This window comes from Macaca thibetana, chromosome 1 (assembly GCF_024542745.1).
Source record: "Macaca thibetana thibetana isolate TM-01 chromosome 1, ASM2454274v1, whole genome shotgun sequence".
NCBI classification, from domain to species: domain Eukaryota; kingdom Metazoa; phylum Chordata; class Mammalia; order Primates; family Cercopithecidae; genus Macaca; species Macaca thibetana.
Genome location: NC_065578.1, coordinates 120,405,600 through 120,423,768, shown reverse-complemented (window position 1 = coordinate 120,423,768; position 18,169 = coordinate 120,405,600). Strand labels below are relative to the sequence as shown.

Sequence of the window (18,169 nt, the reverse complement as noted above, 5' to 3'; positions counted from 1 at the left end):
ACCCTAAAAACCAGGATAAGATTGAGTAGACGTTTGTTGGGTGTGGATTAAAAATGGACTTCTTTTGCCCCAAGCAACAAAGAGGCACCTTGGAAAATAAACAAGAGACAGGAAAAAGAGAAGCTTTAAGATATATTTGGTCCAAGGAAGAGACTCTTCAGATGGAAGGTCATGTCAGCTAGAAACATTAATGTCACTGGATGGTCTCAAACCACTGACTTTTCAGTCAACATCCAATAGCACTAACCTAGTGTTCCAGAGACACTGATTGTTAAACAGTGAAAGCTGTTGCTCAATTGTGTCATCCATAATTGTCAAATATCGCCATTTAGTAGCACAAGGAAGTATTCTCTGTTGCCAAGCTAGAGTACCCATAACTGTTCTGTTTTGTTGAACATTCTTCCCCACCACAAACCCTCTTTAGAAGACCGGGGGCTCCTAAAACATTGAGGCTGAGAGTCCTGTCCCTGTGCATGTTTGGGCATTGACCCAGGGCCAAATCTGTGGAAGACTCCTCCACGCACATGCCAGGTCCCCAGGTGACAACTGCAGTCTCTGGATCTGAGGTCATCCATTTTCCCATTCCTAGCTCACCTCACCCATCGTGAAGCCTGGTTAGTATTGCCAGAGACCCGAGTGGGCAGGTGCCCACACCAAAGACAGAACCTGCCATGTGCCCACCTTGCTGATCCCTCCATCCTTCTAGACAAAGGCTTTGTGAGCCAGGGACCTTGGCTTTGCTCACAAGGCAGCCCCTCACCTAGTAGGCATTAGCTCATTATGTATATGTATATGTATATGTATATGTATATGTATATGTATATGTAGTCCTCAGGTTGTATTCCTTAAATATATATAATATATATAATTCCTTAAATATATAATTTTAGTACAAAATTTTTAAAAGATTCCTTTAATAAACATATACAATAACATCAAGAAGTATCAACTACATAGCAAAGATGTGAAAGTCAGCCAGGCTCGCAATAGCATCAAGAAATATAAACTACATAGAAAAGATGTGAAAGCCAGCCAGGTTCGGCTTCAAATCCCAGCACTTTGGAAGGCTGTGGCAGGAGGGTCGCTTGAGCTCAGAGGCTTGAAACTAGCCTAGGCAACATAGTGAGACCTCATCTCTACTGAAAATCAGAAAAATTATCCAGGTGTGATGGTGTGAGCCTGTAGTCCTAGGTACTCAGTGGATGAGGCCCTAGGATGTCATAGATCTGAGAATTTCATGCTGCAGTGAGCTGTGTTCGTGCCACTGTACTCCAGCCTGAGTGAAAGAGTGAGATTGTGTCTAGAAACAAAGGAAGAAAAAAAAAAAGATGTGAAAGCCTATATATTGAAGACTACCAAGTATTGCTGAGAGCAGTTAAAGACCTTTGGAATAGAGAATGTTCCTACTTGCATTTCAAGATTGCTTTTGTTTTGGGGGGACACTTGCTATCTTTTAGGAATATGAAGTTCTTCTTAGGCATTTCTGTAAAAAAGGCCACTTTTTGATAGGACTGTATTGAATCTGTGGATTGCTTTGAGTTGTATTTTTATCTTCACCATGTTACAACTTCCAACCCATGAACACAAGATGTCTTTCCATTGATTTAGGTTTTCCTTAATCTCCTCAAGCAATGTTCTGTAGTTGTCTGTGTACAAGTACTGCACCTTCTTGAACAAATTTATTCCCAGGCATATTATTCTTACAGGTGCTATTATAAATGAAATCATTGTGTCAATTTTCTTCTCAGATTGTTCATTGCTAACACAACTGATTGCTTGCTGAAAGTTTGCTGAATTCACTTATTAACTCTAGTAGTGTGTGTGTGTGTGTGTGTGTGTGTGTGTGTGTGTATATGTGTGTGGTCTCTGTGTGCATGTATGTGTGTTTGCATTTGTATGTATTATTTGGGATTTTCTACATATAGAATCACACCATCTGCAAATTGAGATCATTTTGTTTTCTGTTCAAAAATATTTTTTCTCATGTTTATTTTTGAAAGATAATTTGGCCAGGGGTAGAATTGTAGGCAATAGTTTTTCTTTTTTTAAGTACTTTATTGCCAACTTCTTGTTTGTAAAGTTTCCTATGAGAAATCTTACGCCATCCTTATATTTAGTGCTCTGTATGTAACATGTTCTTTCCCCTTTTACTACTTTTTTCCTTTTGATCACTGGTTTTGATGGATTTGATTAAGGTGTTCCTTGGTGAAGTTTTCTTCATGTTTCTTGTTCTTAGAATAATCATGTTTCTGTAATATTTGAAGTTTATGCTTTCCATGGAGCTTCTAAATCTTTCATCCAGTATGTTTTAAGTATCTTTGTCTCTCTTCTCCACTACACGCCCTTCAGGGATTCCATTTAGCCCTATACTAGGGTGTTTAAAGTTTTTATGCTGATGGTCCTTTTAGTTTTCAAGTCATTTGTTACTGTGTGTTTCATTTATGTTAGTTTCAACTTCTATTCCCTCTAGTTCAATAATCTTCTCTTCTGCAATGTTTAATCCAGTGCTTTCTTCCATTTCAGACTGTAAATCATAGATTTTATCTACATAATTTGCTATTTTAAAAAATCTTCAATCTCTCCATTTAATTAAAATACAATTATACTAACTGCTCTAATGTCCTTCTCTTCTATTTCCAACATGTGTGTCAATTTCAAGTAGATTATTAGATTCTTCATTGTGTGTCATGTTTTCCTGTTTCTTTGGCTGCTTGATATTCTTTTATTTTATTTATTTATTTTTGGGGATGGAGTTTCACTCTTGTTGCCCAGACTGAAGTGCAATGGTGTAATCTCAGCTCACTGCAACCTCTGCCGCCCAGGCACACAAGTGATTCTCTTGTCTCAGCCTCCCAATTGCTCAGATTACAGGCATGTGCCCCCATGCCCGGCTAATTTTTTTGTATTTAGTAGAGACGGGGTTTCACCACGCTAGTCAGGCTGGTCGTGACCTCCTGACCTCAGGTGATCCACCTGGTTGCTTGATATTCTTAGATTTGATGCTGGAGCTTTGGTGTCAATGCTCAAAAGTGCCCAAAAACACCACTCGACCTCAGTGTCTATGCACACCCAGGCTTTTGCAACAGGAGAGGAAGAGAGAGCAGAGATGAGTGTGCTACAATATGCTGGTAGAGGGTACCCCAATTATGCTTGGGGCTTTCCTATGCCTCATGGAAAGATGTGCCTTCCTTAATTTTTCCCATAAGAACCCCCCTACTTCATGCCCTGTCTCTCTGTCCAAACACCAGGACAGTCCTCTCACCAGCCTCAACCACCCAATGGATTGACAAACGTCCAAATATGACTCAGTGGAGAAAGCATTCTCTTGTCAACAAATTGTGTAGAAACAACTGGACATGCATATCCCCAAAGGAAAAAAATTCACCTGAACCTCAATACTCACTCAAAGGCTAACTCAAAATGGATTATGCAACTAAACTATAAAACTAGAAAAAGTACAGCAGAAAATATAAGACAAAATCTTCACGATACAGAGTTAGGCAAAGTGATCTTTGTTATCAATAAACACAAACCATTAAAGAAAACATTGATAAATTCAACTTTATAAAAATTAAAAGTTTTTGCTCAACACAAGACAGTAATAAGAGAACAGATATAAGCTGCAGACTGGAAGAAAAACAGTGGAAATCACAAATATGACAAAGGGCATGTGTGATAGTTACTTGTACGTGTCACTGTGACCGAGCACCAGGTGCTGGGACATTTGGCCAAACATGATTCTGGTTGTGTTCCAGAGAGTGTTTCGGATACGAGTAACATTGGGGTGGGCAGACTAAGTGAAGCAGATTGGCCTCCTTAATGGGGGTGGGACTCATACAATCAATCAAAGGCCAGGAGAGAATTAAGAGGCCTAATGGGAAACAAATGCTTTCCTGGGTATCCAGCTTTCCTTCCATCTTGGGAATTTCAGCCTCCATAATCTCAGAAGCAAATTCATATATATATACACACACATATACATTTAATAGGTATGTGACTAACGTTGTATTTTTTTAAAGTTCAGCCATGAGATGATTGGTGAAGCTAGCCAATGAATAAGGGTGTGTTCTATTATATGATTCAGTCTTCTTTTGTACACAATTGAAGTTCTGCATTTGAAGTAGGAGGATAGGAGAGAGCAAGGCCACCTAGGATGATAACAGCTGAATTTCTCAACATACACTTCGAAGCCCTAGGGGTTAACTTAGAGAATCAAAAATCCCACCCACAATCCTGCCCCTAAACACCAGGGCTAGGGAACACCATGGCCCTCAGGTGATTTTATTTAGCCAGGTCTGGGAGCCACACAACGGCAGAGGGAGCAGGAAACACTATGCAAATAGAGGCCAGGACAGCAGGGAGGGGCTGTTCATGACAGAACACAGGTAAAACTATCCTTGAAAAGTGAGTGTGGAGAAACACAGATCATGCCTGAGATCTGGTGGATTAGAGCACTGGCTACTGGGGAATTGAAAGGAAGGGGCTACGCCGTGTGGAGGACCAGAGGTGCCAATCTTGGAAATGCAGAATTGCTGGAGATGGGGAGGCGTGGACAAAGGAAGCATCCTCTGGAGACTCGTGGTGAGGAGAACAAATGAATGAAGTAACTGGCAGAAATTAGAGGTCCTGGTAGAACAAAATTGAATCCCACAATGAGAACACACACCATGTATGTCCCCCAAGGAAGACAATATCTCCTAAAAACTCAAGCACCTCATATCCAGTAATGCGATCCATGTATCAAGATCGTGAGAAAAGATTATTAAACATGCTAAACTCAGCAAGACCTGATTCGTTCATGAGGACCCTGTTAAGGATTAGTACCACTCAGCAAGTGATGACTGTGACATTCACTTAATTCGCTCATAAGCATTAATATATTTAATTGTGGATCTAAACCAAAAACCAAGGTGGGGACAAGATGACAATCACAGAATGTCACTGGTATATGTTTAGGTTCAAATACCATTATGAGAAGTGGCAGGTAAAGAAGGTAGAAAAAAAAACACATCATGTAATTGACTGTCGTATGGAAATATTTGACTTTGAAAGTTATAATTTAAAACATATAAACTAAATATTAGAAGTGTGTCTAGTTCAAAGGGGGGAAAACTATCAAAAACATTTTTAGTGCAATATTAACCATGAGCTATACAACCCTTCCTAAATGCCAAAGGCACACACAGACAGACACACACTCACAAAGAATACAAATAACTAGAACCAAGAAATGTAGTAAATACATTCTGCTACATATGGTAAACATAGCCTACCATGTGGAAGAGATTAGAAAATAAACAGGAAAATGAAAATGTTTTTATTAATTCACATCAGTACCCATGAAAACCAATCAGCATAATAAAAGATTCCAACACTGAATGAAAAACAGTCCGACAGTCCAGAGTGACGGGCAAAAGTTTTTAATTGTATAGATTAAAATTAACTTTGGACAAAAATTAAAACTCAGGCAGAGAATTTTTTTCAACAACAGATACTAGCAAAAACAAAGGCACAGTAAAAATTGAGACAGAAAATTTCCAGGGTAGAGATATGAATCTAATAATAGACATAGGCAGGGATGATTAATAAATGATAAAATGTTTAGAGCATGATCATTAGAATACAGGACACTTATATTTTAAAAACCACTTTCCCAAATACTTCATTATAAGGAAGGTATCTCTAAAAGGGACAGATCTCCTAGACCCCTCTTTAACCAAGTAACCTGTCCTGATATCATGATCATGGTGATGGACAAACTAGACCTTCTCTGCCTGCAGATGGGCTGAGGTTGGAAACTCACAGCATTGACTTTGCAGTGTTCCCAACAAAACGTTTAGGCTGAATTTAATCATGAAGACATTTTCAGACAACTTCAGAATGTAGATCATTGAGCCAAACAGCTGACCTGTCCTCTACAAACAAGTCCATGTCACCACAATCAATGACAACAACAAAAAGATGAGGAGATATTTTGGGTTCAAAATAACTGAGGAAATGTAGCTACATTATCTTTTTACTTTTTTTGAACCCAAAGTATCTCTTTTCCTTTCTGTTGTGTGATTCATGGTGACATGGACTGTGTGAAGGAGACAGGTCAGTTGCCCTGTTCAGTGTTCTACATTCTGCAGTTGTCTGGTGATTACCTCCTATGAAACCCACGTTAAGCGTTTTCTACAAGAACATGGCATTGTTCATATTCTGTACCGGCAGAGTCCTGGGTGACATGCTGTCTCCTGCCAGCGGCTCCTGACTCCTGTTCTCTACAGGATGGAATTGAGAGGAGCAGGGCTGAGGCCTCTCAATGCTGTTTGTCCATCTAGCTGTGGTCTTCCTAAGTATCGATATCAACTGGAGGCTGAAGGACTGTGGCTTCTCTAACCAAAAGAGCCTAGTGGGTTAACAACTGTCAAGTGCAGTCAGTGGTTCTGAAATACAATCCTCAGCCAAGGATCCCTCCTGTGTTACAGATGGATCCGCTAAAACAAGCCAACACTGAAGACAGAAAGAATGGGGTTAGGTTCATTGAAACCAGGGTAACACCTTTGGATGAGCTAAACACAAAGATGACACTAACCTTGAACAGGTGTAGAAGCTCAGAGACATGCCAGCAAAATGAAATCCCTGAGGAACTTTGTAGCTACCCAGAGATATGTGGGTATATCTTTCAAATTAGAATGTCTGACAGACCACTCCCGGCATGTGCTGCATAGTTATGTAAACGTGTCACACCTAACTTGGGTCCAATGTCTTCAGACTGAGCACAGGTTGCCACTGGCATGGTCTGAGAATAGGAATAGGGCCATGCCCACTGATCCATCCTATGTCTGGGCTTCCAAATGGAACTACAGTTTCATTCAAGCCTACATGTGCCTATAGGTCCTGCCTGCAGCAATGACATCTCTCAGCTTAGTAAGGGCTGCTTAGTGTGGGAATATGACTACCATCTGGAAGACCAGGTGGAGCCTTATCACTGTCAAAGTAAAAAACCTATTGTCCATGTCAAGGGACAAGCTAATGTGCTGTTCCTCAAATGAGTAAAAGGCACTTCTGTAGTGCTGAAATGAGTCAGGTAATTCAAAGTAAGTTGAAGAAGTCGAATAACATCTATCCAATGAGTCCTGCAAGACTCCAGGCTCTTCCACTTCCACCAGCACGCTGTTGAGCCTGGAAAAGGAGACAAAACTAAAGCAGCAGCCAGGGAAAATCAGACACCACAGAGCCCCAACTAGATTTCAGGGGTAACATGAGGAAGTGGTTAAAAAAGAAAAAGGATAGATCCATTAATGAGGTAAAACAATTACTGACTTTATGTTGGGATAGAACAGGGCCAGGTAGAAAACATTGAAAGAGAAAGACAGAGAGAGAGAGAGAGGCAGAGACAGAGAGAGACAGAGAGAGACAGAAAGAGAGAGAAAGTGAGCTCAGTGAATTGGCCAGGTGACACACTGATAAGGGAGAAAAAGGACACTCTGAGTTGGTGCCCTCATGACGCACAGCAAACAGTGATCATGAAAAGAATGAGCTCAATAGTTTTCCATAAAATGTGCTCAAAATTCAATGCAGTCACCATGAGAGTACAGCTTTTGAGGTATGGTCAACCTGTGATACGTTAGTAAATGATAAGGGGAGGAAGAAATGGAAACCTAAACGTCTACTGCAATGAAAACCAACAGCAATGTCAATAGGAGGAATTCAGCCTTCGTTGAAAACATGAAATCAAACATACTCTGTTTTCCCTGGATCTGTCGTCTCCAGGTGTTAACACAGAACTAAGCATCCACAATTGCTGAAAGTTACCTGGGGCATGGTGGGTTTTGATCTTCTTCCGCTTCTTGGTACTTTTCAATTTCTGCAATAAATTCAGACATGGACAGACACATTAAGCTGATTCCCCTACACACATACAATCCACTGTCTAATCCTCACACAGGGACCTCAGGCGCCTCAGCATGAGAATACGACACTGTGAGAGATATATTTCCAGAGGCCTGAAGGCTGGTCATGATAGAGATTCCTTGGTTTTTGTCCCAGAAACTGTGGGTAAAATGTCCCTATTCTGGCAGATCGTTATCCCAATATCATTTGTCACAAGTTTGTGCAAATGGTTATGCCATATTTTTCCAATCAATTTAAAGCAAATACCCTCAAAAGACTTCTAGAAGAAAAACTGCAATATTTAGCCCTGTCTCATCAAATACTCAGATTGTTCATGGTTGTGAGGATTTTAGACACTAAAATTAGAGTGAAAAAGGAAATCGACAAACCCTTGAGTCAAATCATAGTTCTCTGAATTTGTCACATCTGCCCAGGTCCAATGTCTTGAGAGTAGAATCAGAGTGACACAGGCATGGCCTGAGACTAGGAAGACAGCCATGCTCACTGACCAATCCCATGTCTGGGCTTCCAGGTAGAACTAGAGTTTCATTCAACCTACATGTGCCTACAGGTCCTCACTGCAGCAATGACATCTCTCAGCTCAGTAACGGCCACTTGGAGCAGGAATATGATCTCTATATGGAAGACTCAGTGGATCCTTATCACCTTCATAGAAAGGTACTCACCATCCACATCAAGAGAAAAGCCAATGTGTTGTTCCTCCAGTGAGTAAAAGAAATTTCTGTAGGGCTGGCAGGAGTCAGGCAGTTCAAGATAACTGGAAGGAGATGAATAACATCTATCCAGTGAGTCCTGCAAGACTTCAGGATCTACTACCTCCAGTAGCTCCCAGCTGAGACCGGAAAAATAGAAAAAGTAAAGAATAAGCCAGAGGAAATCAGACACAACAGAGCCTCAACTGGATTTCATGGGTAGCATTAGGAAGTGGTTAAAAAAGAAAAAGGAGAGACGTGCCCAAGATGGCCAAATAGGAACAGCTCCAGCCTCCAGCTCCCAGCGTGGCAACACAGAAGACGGGTGATTTCTGCATTTTCAACTGAGGTACCGCGTTCATCTCTCTGGGGTGTGTTGGACAGTTGGTGCTGGTCCGCAGGTGCAGCCTGACCAGCGAGAACTGAAGCAGGCGAGGCATCACCTCACCTGGGAAGCGCAAGGGGGAAGGGAATTCCTTTTCCTAGCCAAAGGAAATTGAGACAGATAACACCTGGAAAATCGGGTAACTCCCACCCTAATATTGCGCTTTATCAAGGTTCTTAGCAAACGGCACACCAGGAGATTATATCACACACCTGGCCCAGAGGGTCCCTGGCCCACAGAGCCTCCCTCATTGCTAGCACAGCAGTCTGAGATCTAACTGCAAGGTGGCAGCGAGGCTAGGGGAGGGGCGCCCTCCATTGCTGAGGCTTAAGTAGGTAAACAAAGCCACTGGGAAGCTCGAATTGGGTGAAGCCCACCACAGCTCAAGGAGGCCTGCCTGCCTCTGTAGACTCCACCTCTGGGGACAGGGCATAGCTAAACAAAAAGCAGCAGAAACCTCGGCAGAGGTAAATGCCCCTGTCTGACAGCTATGAAGCGAGCAGTGGATCTCCCAGCATGGAGGTTGAGGTCTGAGAACGGACAGACTGCCTGCTCAAGTGGGTCCCTGACCCCTGAGTAGCCTGACTGGGAGACATCCCCCACTAGGTGCAGACTGACACCTCACACCTCACATGGCAGGGTACACCCCTGAGACGAAGCTTCCAGAGCAAGAATCAGACAGCAACACTCGCTGTCAGCAATATTCTATCTTCTGCAGCCTCTGCTGCTGATACCCAGGCAAACAGCATCTGGAGTGGACCTCAAGCAAATGCCAATAGACCTGCAGCTGAGGGTCCTGACTGTTAGAAGGAAAACTAGCAAACAGAAAGGACACCCACACCAAAACCCCATCAGGACACCATCATCAAAGACCAAAGGAAGATAAAACCACAAAGATGGGGAAAAAGCAGTGCAGAAAGCTGGAAATTCAAAAAATAAGAGCACGTCTCCCCCTCCAAAGGAACGCAGCTCATCGCCAGCAACAGAACAAAGCTGGATGGAGAATGACTTTGATGAGTTGAGAGAAGAAGGCTTCAGTTGATCAAACTTCTCAGAGCTAAAGGAGGAACTATGTAACCAGAGCAAAGAAACTAAAAACCTTGAAAAAGATTTGACGAATGGCTAACTAGAATAACCAACATAGAGAAGTCCTTAAAAGAACTGAGAGAGATGAAAACCATAACATGAGAACTACGTGACAAATGCACAAGCTTCAGGAACCGACTCAATCAACTGGAAGAAAGAGTATCAGCAATTGAAGATCAAATAAATGAAATGAAGCAAGAAGAGAAGTGTAGAGAAAAAGAGTAAAAAGAAATGAACAAAGCCTCCAAGAAATATGGGATTATGTGAAAAGAACAAATCTACGTCTGATTGGTGTGCCTGAAAGTGACGGAGAAAATGTAACCAAGTTGGAAAACACTCTGCAGCATAGCATCCAGGAGAACTTCCCCAACCTAGTAAGGCAGGCCAACATTCAAATTCAGGAAATACAGAGAATGCCACAAAGATATTCCTGGAGAAGAGCAACCCCAAGACACATAATTGTCAGATTCACCAAAGTTGAAATAAAGGAAAAAATGTTAAGGGCAGCCAGAGAGAAAGGTCGGGTTACCCACAAAGGGAAGCCCATCAGACTAATAGCAGATCTCTCGGCAGAAACTCTACAAGCCAGAAGAGAGTGGGGGCCAATATTCAACATTCTTAAAGAAAAGAATTTTCAACCCAGAATTTCATATCCAGCCAAACTCAGTTTCATAAGTGAAGGAGAAATAAAATCCCTTACAGATAAGCAAATGCTCAGAGATTTTGTCACCACCAGGTCTGCCCTACAAGAGATCCTGAAAGAAGCACTAAACATGGAAAGGAACAATTGGTACCAGCCATTGCAAAAACAGGCCAAAATGTAAACTCCATCGATGATAGGAAGAAACTGCATCAACTAACAAGCAAAATTACCAGCTAATATCATAATGACATTATGATATTAAGTTCACACATAACAATATTAACCTTAAATGTAAATTGACTAAATGTTCCAATTAAAAGACACAGACTGGCAAATTGGATAAAGAGTCAAGACCCATCAGTGTGCTGTATTCAGGAGACCCATCTCACATGCAGAGACACACATAGGCTCAAAATAAAGGGATGGAGGAAGATCTACCAACAAATGGAGAACAAACAAAAAGCAGGGGTTGCAATCCTAGTCTCTGATAAAACAGACTTCACACCATCAATGATCAAAAGAGACAAAGAAGGCCATTACATAATGGCAAAGGGATCAATTCATCAGGAAGAGCTAACTATCCTAAATATATATGCACCCAATACAGGAGCACCCAGATTCATAAAGCATGTCCTTAGAGACATACAAAGAGACTTAGATTCCCATACAATAATAATGGGAGACTTTCACACCCCACTGTCAACATTAGACAGATCAACAAGACAGAAAGTTAACAAGGATATCCAGGAATTGAACTCAGTTCTGCACCAAGCAGACCTAATAGACATCTACAGAACTCTCCACCCCAAATCACTGGAATATACATTCTTCTCAGCACCACATGCACTTATTCCAAAACTGACCACATAGTTGGAAGTAAAGCACTCCTCAGAAAATGTAAAAGAACAAAAATTATAACAACTGTCTCTCAGACCACAGTGCAATCAAACTAGAACTCAGGACTAAGAAACTCAATCAAAACCACTCAACTACATGGAAACTGAGCAACCTGCTCCTGAGTGACTACTGGGTACATAACGAAATGAAGGCAGAAATAAAGATGTTCTTTGAAACCAATGAGAACAAAGATACAACATATCAGAATCTCTGGGACAGATTTAAAGCAGTGTGTAGAGGGAAATTTATAGCACTAAATGCCCACAAGAGAAAGCAGGAAAGATCTAAAATTGACACTAACATCACAATTAAAAGAACTAAAGAAGCAAGAGCAAACACATTCAAAAGCTAGCAGAAGGCAAGAAATAACTAAGATCAGAGCAGAACTGAAGGAGACAGAGACACATAAAACCCTCCAAAAAATCAATGAATCCAGGAACTGGTTTTTTGAAAAGATCAACAAAATTGGCAGACTGCTAGCAAGACTAATAAAGAAGAAAAGAGAGAAGAATCAAATAGACGCAATAAAAAATGTTAAAGGGGATATCACCCCAAACCCCACGGAAATACAAACTACCATCAGAGAATACTATAAACACCTCTACACAAATAAACTAGAAAACCTAGAAGAAATGGATAATTTCCTGGACACTTACACTCTCCAAAGACTAAACCAGGAAGAAGTGGAATCCCTGAATAGACCAATAGCAGGCTCTGAAATGGAGGCAATAATTAATAGCCTACCAACCAAAAAAAGTCCAGGACCAGACAGATTCACAGCCGAATTCTACCAGAGGTACAACGAGGAGTTGCTACCATTCCTTCTGAAACTATTCCAATCAATAGAAAAAGAGGGAATCCTCCCTAACTCATTTTATGAGCCCAGCATCATCCTGATACCAAAGCCTGGCAGAAACACAACAAAAAAAGAGAATTTTAGACCAACATCCCTGATGAACATCGATGCAAAAATCCTCAATAAAATACTGGCAAACCAAATCCAGCAGCACATCAAAAAGCTTATCCACCATGATCAAGTGGGCTTCATCCCTGGGATGCAAGGCTGGTTCAACATACACAAATCAATAAATGTAATCCAGCATATAAACAGAACCAAAGACAAAAACCACATGATTATCTCAATAGATGCAGAAAAGGCTTTTGACAAAATTCAACAGCCCTTCATGCTAAAAACTCTCAAAAAATTCAGTATTGATGGAACGTATCTCAAAATAATAAGAGCTATTTATGACAAACCCACAGCCAATATCATACTGAATGGGCAAAAACTGGAAGCATTCCCTTTGAAAACTGGCACAAGACAGGGATGCCCTCTCTCACCACTCCTATTCAACATAGTGTTGGAAGTTCTGGCTAGGGCAATCAGGCAAGAGAAAGAAATCAAGGGTATTCAGTTAGGAAAAGACGAAGTCAAATTGTCCCTGTTTATAGATGACATGATTGTATATTTAGAAAACTCCATTGTTTCAGCCCAAAATCTCCTTAAGCTGATAAGCAACTTCAGCAAAGTCTCAGGATACAAAATCAATGTGCAAATATCACAAGCATTCTTATACACCAGTAACAGACAAACAGAGAGCCAAATCATGAATGAACTCCCATTCACAATAGCTTCAAAGAGAATAAAATACCTAGGAATCCAACTTACAAGGGATATAAAGGACCTCTTCAAGGAGAACTACAAACCACTGCTCAGGGAAATAAGAGGACACAAACAAATGGAAGAACATACCATGCTCATGGATAGGAAGAATCAGTATCATGAAAATGGCCATACTGCCCAAGGTAATTCATGATTCAATGCCATCCTCATTAAGCTACCAATGACTTTCTTCACAGAATCGGAAAAAACTGCTTTAAAGTTCATATGGAACCAAAAAAGACCCCGCATCACCAAGACAATCCTAAGCCAAAAGAACAAAGCTGAAGGCATCACGCTACCTGACTTCACACTATACTACAAGGCTACAATAACCAAAACAGCATGGTACTGGTACCAAAACAGAGATATAGACCAATGGAACAGAACAGAGTCCTCAGAAATAATACCACACATCTGATCTTTGGCAAACCTGAGAAAAACAAGAAATGGGGAAAGGAATTCCCTATTTAATAAATGATGCTGGGAAAATTGGCTAGCCATAAGTAGAAAGCTGAAACTGGATCCTTTCCTTACTCCTTATACGAAAATTAATTCAAGATGGATTAGAGACTTAAATGTTAGACCTAAAACCATAAAAACACTAGAAGAAAACCTAGGTAATACCATTCAGGACATAGGCATGGGCAAAGACTTCATGTCTAAAACACCAAAAGCAATGGCAACAAAAGCCAAAATTGACAAATGGGATCTAATTAAACTAAAGAGCTTCTGCACAGCAAAAGAAACTACCATCAGAGTGAACAGGCAACATACAGAATGGGAGAAAATTTTTGCAATCTACTCATCTGACAAAGGGCTAATATCCAGAACCTACAAAGAACTCAAACAAATTTACAAGAAAAAAACAAACAACTCCATCAAAAAGTGGGCAAAGGATATGAACAGACACTTCTCAAAAGAAGACATACAGCCAACAAACACACGAAAAAAAGCTCATCATCACTCGCCATCAGAGAAATGCAAATCAAAACCACAATGAGATACCATCTCACACCAGTTAGAATGGCAATCATTAAAATGTCTGGAAACAACAGGTGCTGGAGAGCATGTGGAGAAATATGAACACTTTTACACTGTTGGTGGGACTGTAAAATAGTTCAACCATTATGGAAAACAGTGTGGCGATTCCTCAAGGATCTAGAACTAGAAATACCATATGACCCAGCCATCCCATTACTGGGTATATACCCAAAGGGTTATAAATCATGCTGCTATAAAGACACATGCACACATATGTTTATTGCAGCACTATTCACAATAGCAAAGACTTGGAGTCAACTCAGTGACAGACTGGATTAAGAAAATGTGGCACATATACACCATGGAATACTATGCAGCCATAAAAAAGGATGAGTTTGTGTCCTTCGTAGGGACATGGATGCAGCTGGAAACCGTCATTCTCAGCAAACTATTGCAAGAACAGAAAACCAAATACTGCATGTTCTCACTCATAGGCGGGAATTGAACAATGAGATCACTTAGACACAGGAAGGGGAACATCACACACCAGGTACTATTGTGGGAAGGGGGTAAGGGGAGGGATAGCATTAGGAGATATACCTAATGTAAATGATGAGTTAATGGGTGCAGCACACCAACATGGCACGTGTATATATATGTAACAAACCTGCACATTGTGCACATCTACCCTAGAACTTAAAGTATAATAAAAAAAAAAAAAAAGAAAACAAAAAGGATAGATCCATCAATGAGGTTACAAATTATTGCCTTTATGTTGTGATAGACCACGGCCAGGTAGAAAAGGATGAAAGAGAAGGACACACACACAGAGAGAGAGAGAGAGAGAGCTCAGTGAATTGGCCAGGTGACACACTGATGAGGGAGTCAAGGACACTCTGTATTTGTGCCGTCAGGACACACAGTGAACAGTGATCATGAAAAGAGTGGGCTCAATAATTTCGCATAAAATGTGCTCAAGTTTCCCAGCAGTCACCATGAGAATACAGCTTTTGAGGTATGGTCAACCTTCACTATGTTAGTAAATGATAAGGGTAGGAAGAAATGGAAACCTAAACATTTACTGTAATGAGAATCAAAAGCAATGTTAGTAGGGGTAATTCAGACTTGTCTGACAAGATGAAATCATTATTTTCAGCATGTACTGTTTTCCTTGGACTTGGCATCTCCAGGTGTCAACATCAAATTAATAGTCCACAATTTCTCAGACTCACCTGGGACCTGTGTCCTCTTGCTCCTACTTTTTCACTTGATCCCACCAATGTCCTGCAAATAAATTCAGATGGGGCTTCTTACATTAAGCAGTTCTTCTTGCACACAGAAACAATCCTCTGTCCAATCCTAACACAGGGACATCAGTCTTCTCAGTGTGAGAACAGGAGACTTTGAGAGAAAATATACCAGGAGGCCTGAGGTCAAGTCTTGAAAGAACTGACTTGGTTCCTTTCATGAGCCTTGGGCAAAATTCCCGTTTTGGAACGTTATCTTCCCAATGAGCTCTGTCCTAGGTTTCTGTACAAATGAGCAAAGTCTTTCCCAATAGATTGTAGGCAAATAGTTCTAACACCTCGTAGAAGAGATACTGCAATATTCAGGCTTCTCTCATCAAATACCCAGGATTTGATACTTTACGAGATTGGGGACACTGAGATTTGATGAAGGGGTGCAATGTATCAGCTCTTGAGTCACAATGAACTTGGTTCTACACAGAAGCATCAGCTATTATGGTTTTGTGGATGAAAAGTCAGTCATTTATCTAGAAAACATACCAGCAAGATGATGGACAGCTGAGCTAAAACAAGCCAACTTAGAAGACACAGAAAATGGGGATGAATTCAGTGAAACCTGGGTCACATCTTCCACTGAGAGGTAGACAAGGGTGACACTGGCCTTGGGCAGGTAGAGAACCACACAGACATGCTTTGGGAACAAAGCTCATAAGGAACTTAGTAGCTGGCAAGAGACATTTAATTCAGATGAGCTGATCTGACAGACAACTCCTGGGCATGTGCTGCAGAGCTTGGTGTGAGTTCGCCACACCTGCCTTGAGTTCAATGTCCTGACAGTCAGTCAAGGGTGGCAAGGGTATGGCCTGAGACTAGGAAGAGAGCAAAGCTCACTGACCCGCCCCATGCCTGTGCTTCAGACTCAACTCCAGAGTGATTGAAATCTACACTGATATATAGGTTCAGCTCACAGTGATGGCAACTCTCAGCCCAACCAGGGGCACAAGGCCCAAAGATTATGGGGTCTACATGGGACATGAACTGGAGCTTTATCACCTTCACAATGGAGTACTCACTGCCTATGTCAAGAGCCAAGCCGACTTGCTGTTCCTCTAATGAGGGAAAAGTGCTCTTGTAAGACTGGTACGAGGCAGACATGTCAGCAGGAATTGAGAGAGTCAAATAACCTTCATCCCAGGACTCCTAGGGGGCTTCCTCCTCTTCAGACTCCTGCAGATTCCTGATGAGCCAGGCAGGACAGAGATGACAGAAGATTAAACCAACAGAGATTAGACAACAAAACCCCCCAGATGATCTGATGGGAGAGAGAATGGAGTGGTCACAGAAACCAAAGGCATTTTTCCTTCAAGAGAAATAAAACTATCCTTCTAAATGCAGGGTGGAGGGTGACTGCTCTGAGGACAGAGCAAAAATGGGCAGCACGTGCTCAGTATATTTGCCACAGATGAGCCAACGCAAGGCACCCAGACTCTCCCTGTAAACTACCATCATGACTTGCAGCACAGAGAACTAACACAGGGCTTCAACTACTTTGCATAAATTGGGTTGAATTTTGCATGTGGCATTCAAGTGAACAGAGCTCTTGAGGCAGTGCAGACACACAGCTTGTGTATTAAGGGCCCCATTTTTCCAATATTTTGATATAATATGTTTATTTTTCCAATTTCTTTTCTTGCACAAATACTAGCAAACATACTAACAACAAATGGGCAGAAAGCATATATACATCTCTCTCTGGATTTAAACACATGGGAGAGAACAGGTGACACCAAGAAATCCCTGTTTGAGGGTCTGGAGTGGACTTCCAGCAAACTCCAACAGACCTGCAGCTGAGGGACCCAACTGTTAGAAGGAAAACTAACAAACAGAAAGGAAAAGCATCCACATCAACAAAAAGGACGTCCACACCAAAACCCCATCTGTAGGTCACCAACATCAAAGACCAAAGGTAGATAAAACCACAAAGATGGGGAGAAACCAGAGCAGAAAAGCTGAAAATTCTAAAAACCAGAGCACCCCTTCTCCTCCAAAGGATCACAGCTCCTTGCCAGCAACGGAACAAAGCAGGATGGAGAATGACTTTGACGAGGTGACAGAAGTAGGCTTCAGAAAGTCGGTAATAATGAACTTCTCTGAGCTAAAGGAGGATGTGCAAAACCATCACAAGGGAGCTAAAAACCTTGAAAAAAGAATAGATGAATAGCTAACTAGAATAAACAGTGTAGAGAAGACCTTAAATGACCTAATGAAGCTGAAAACCATGGCACGAGAACTACGTGACATATGCACAAGCTTCAGTAGCTGATTCGATCAAGTGGAAAAACGAATATCTGTGATTGAAGATCAAATGAATGAAATGAAGCAAAAAGAGAAGTCTAGAGGGAAAAAAACAGTAAAAAGAAATGAACAAAGCCTCCAATAAATATGGGATTATGTGAAAAGACCAAACCTATATTTGATCGGTGTACCTGAAAGTGATGGGGAGAATGTAACCAAGCTGGAAAACACTCTTCAGGATATTATCCAGGAGAACTTCCCCAACCTAGTAAGGCAGGCCAACATTCAAATTCAGGAAATACAGAGAACACCACAAAGATACTCCTCGAGAAAAGCAACCCCAAGAATCATAATTGTCAGATTCACCAAGGTTGAGATGAA

At 41.2% G+C, this 18,169-nt stretch overlaps 2 pseudogenes across 2 annotated transcripts in view; one reads left to right on the top strand and one right to left on the bottom strand.

Moving 5' to 3' along the window:
• The window catches only part of LOC126931509 (neuroblastoma breakpoint family member 3-like), an 833,099-nt pseudogene that overhangs the window by 86,068 nt on the left and 728,862 nt on the right, over positions 1-18,169 (top strand). The gene's annotated exons all lie outside the window — the stretch shown is intronic.
• The window catches only part of LOC126932812 (neuroblastoma breakpoint family member 11-like), a 44,703-nt pseudogene continuing 31,943 nt past the window's right edge, over positions 5,410-18,169 (bottom strand). Inside the window, exons 12-16 of the transcript XR_007718326.1 lie at positions 16,567-16,730; positions 15,478-15,530; positions 8,565-8,736; positions 7,801-7,852; positions 5,410-7,167 (exon numbers count right to left, since the gene is read on the bottom strand). The product of XR_007718326.1 is annotated as a neuroblastoma breakpoint family member 11-like (transcript). The remainder of the gene's footprint in view (positions 7,168-7,800; positions 7,853-8,564; positions 8,737-15,477; positions 15,531-16,566; positions 16,731-18,169) is intronic.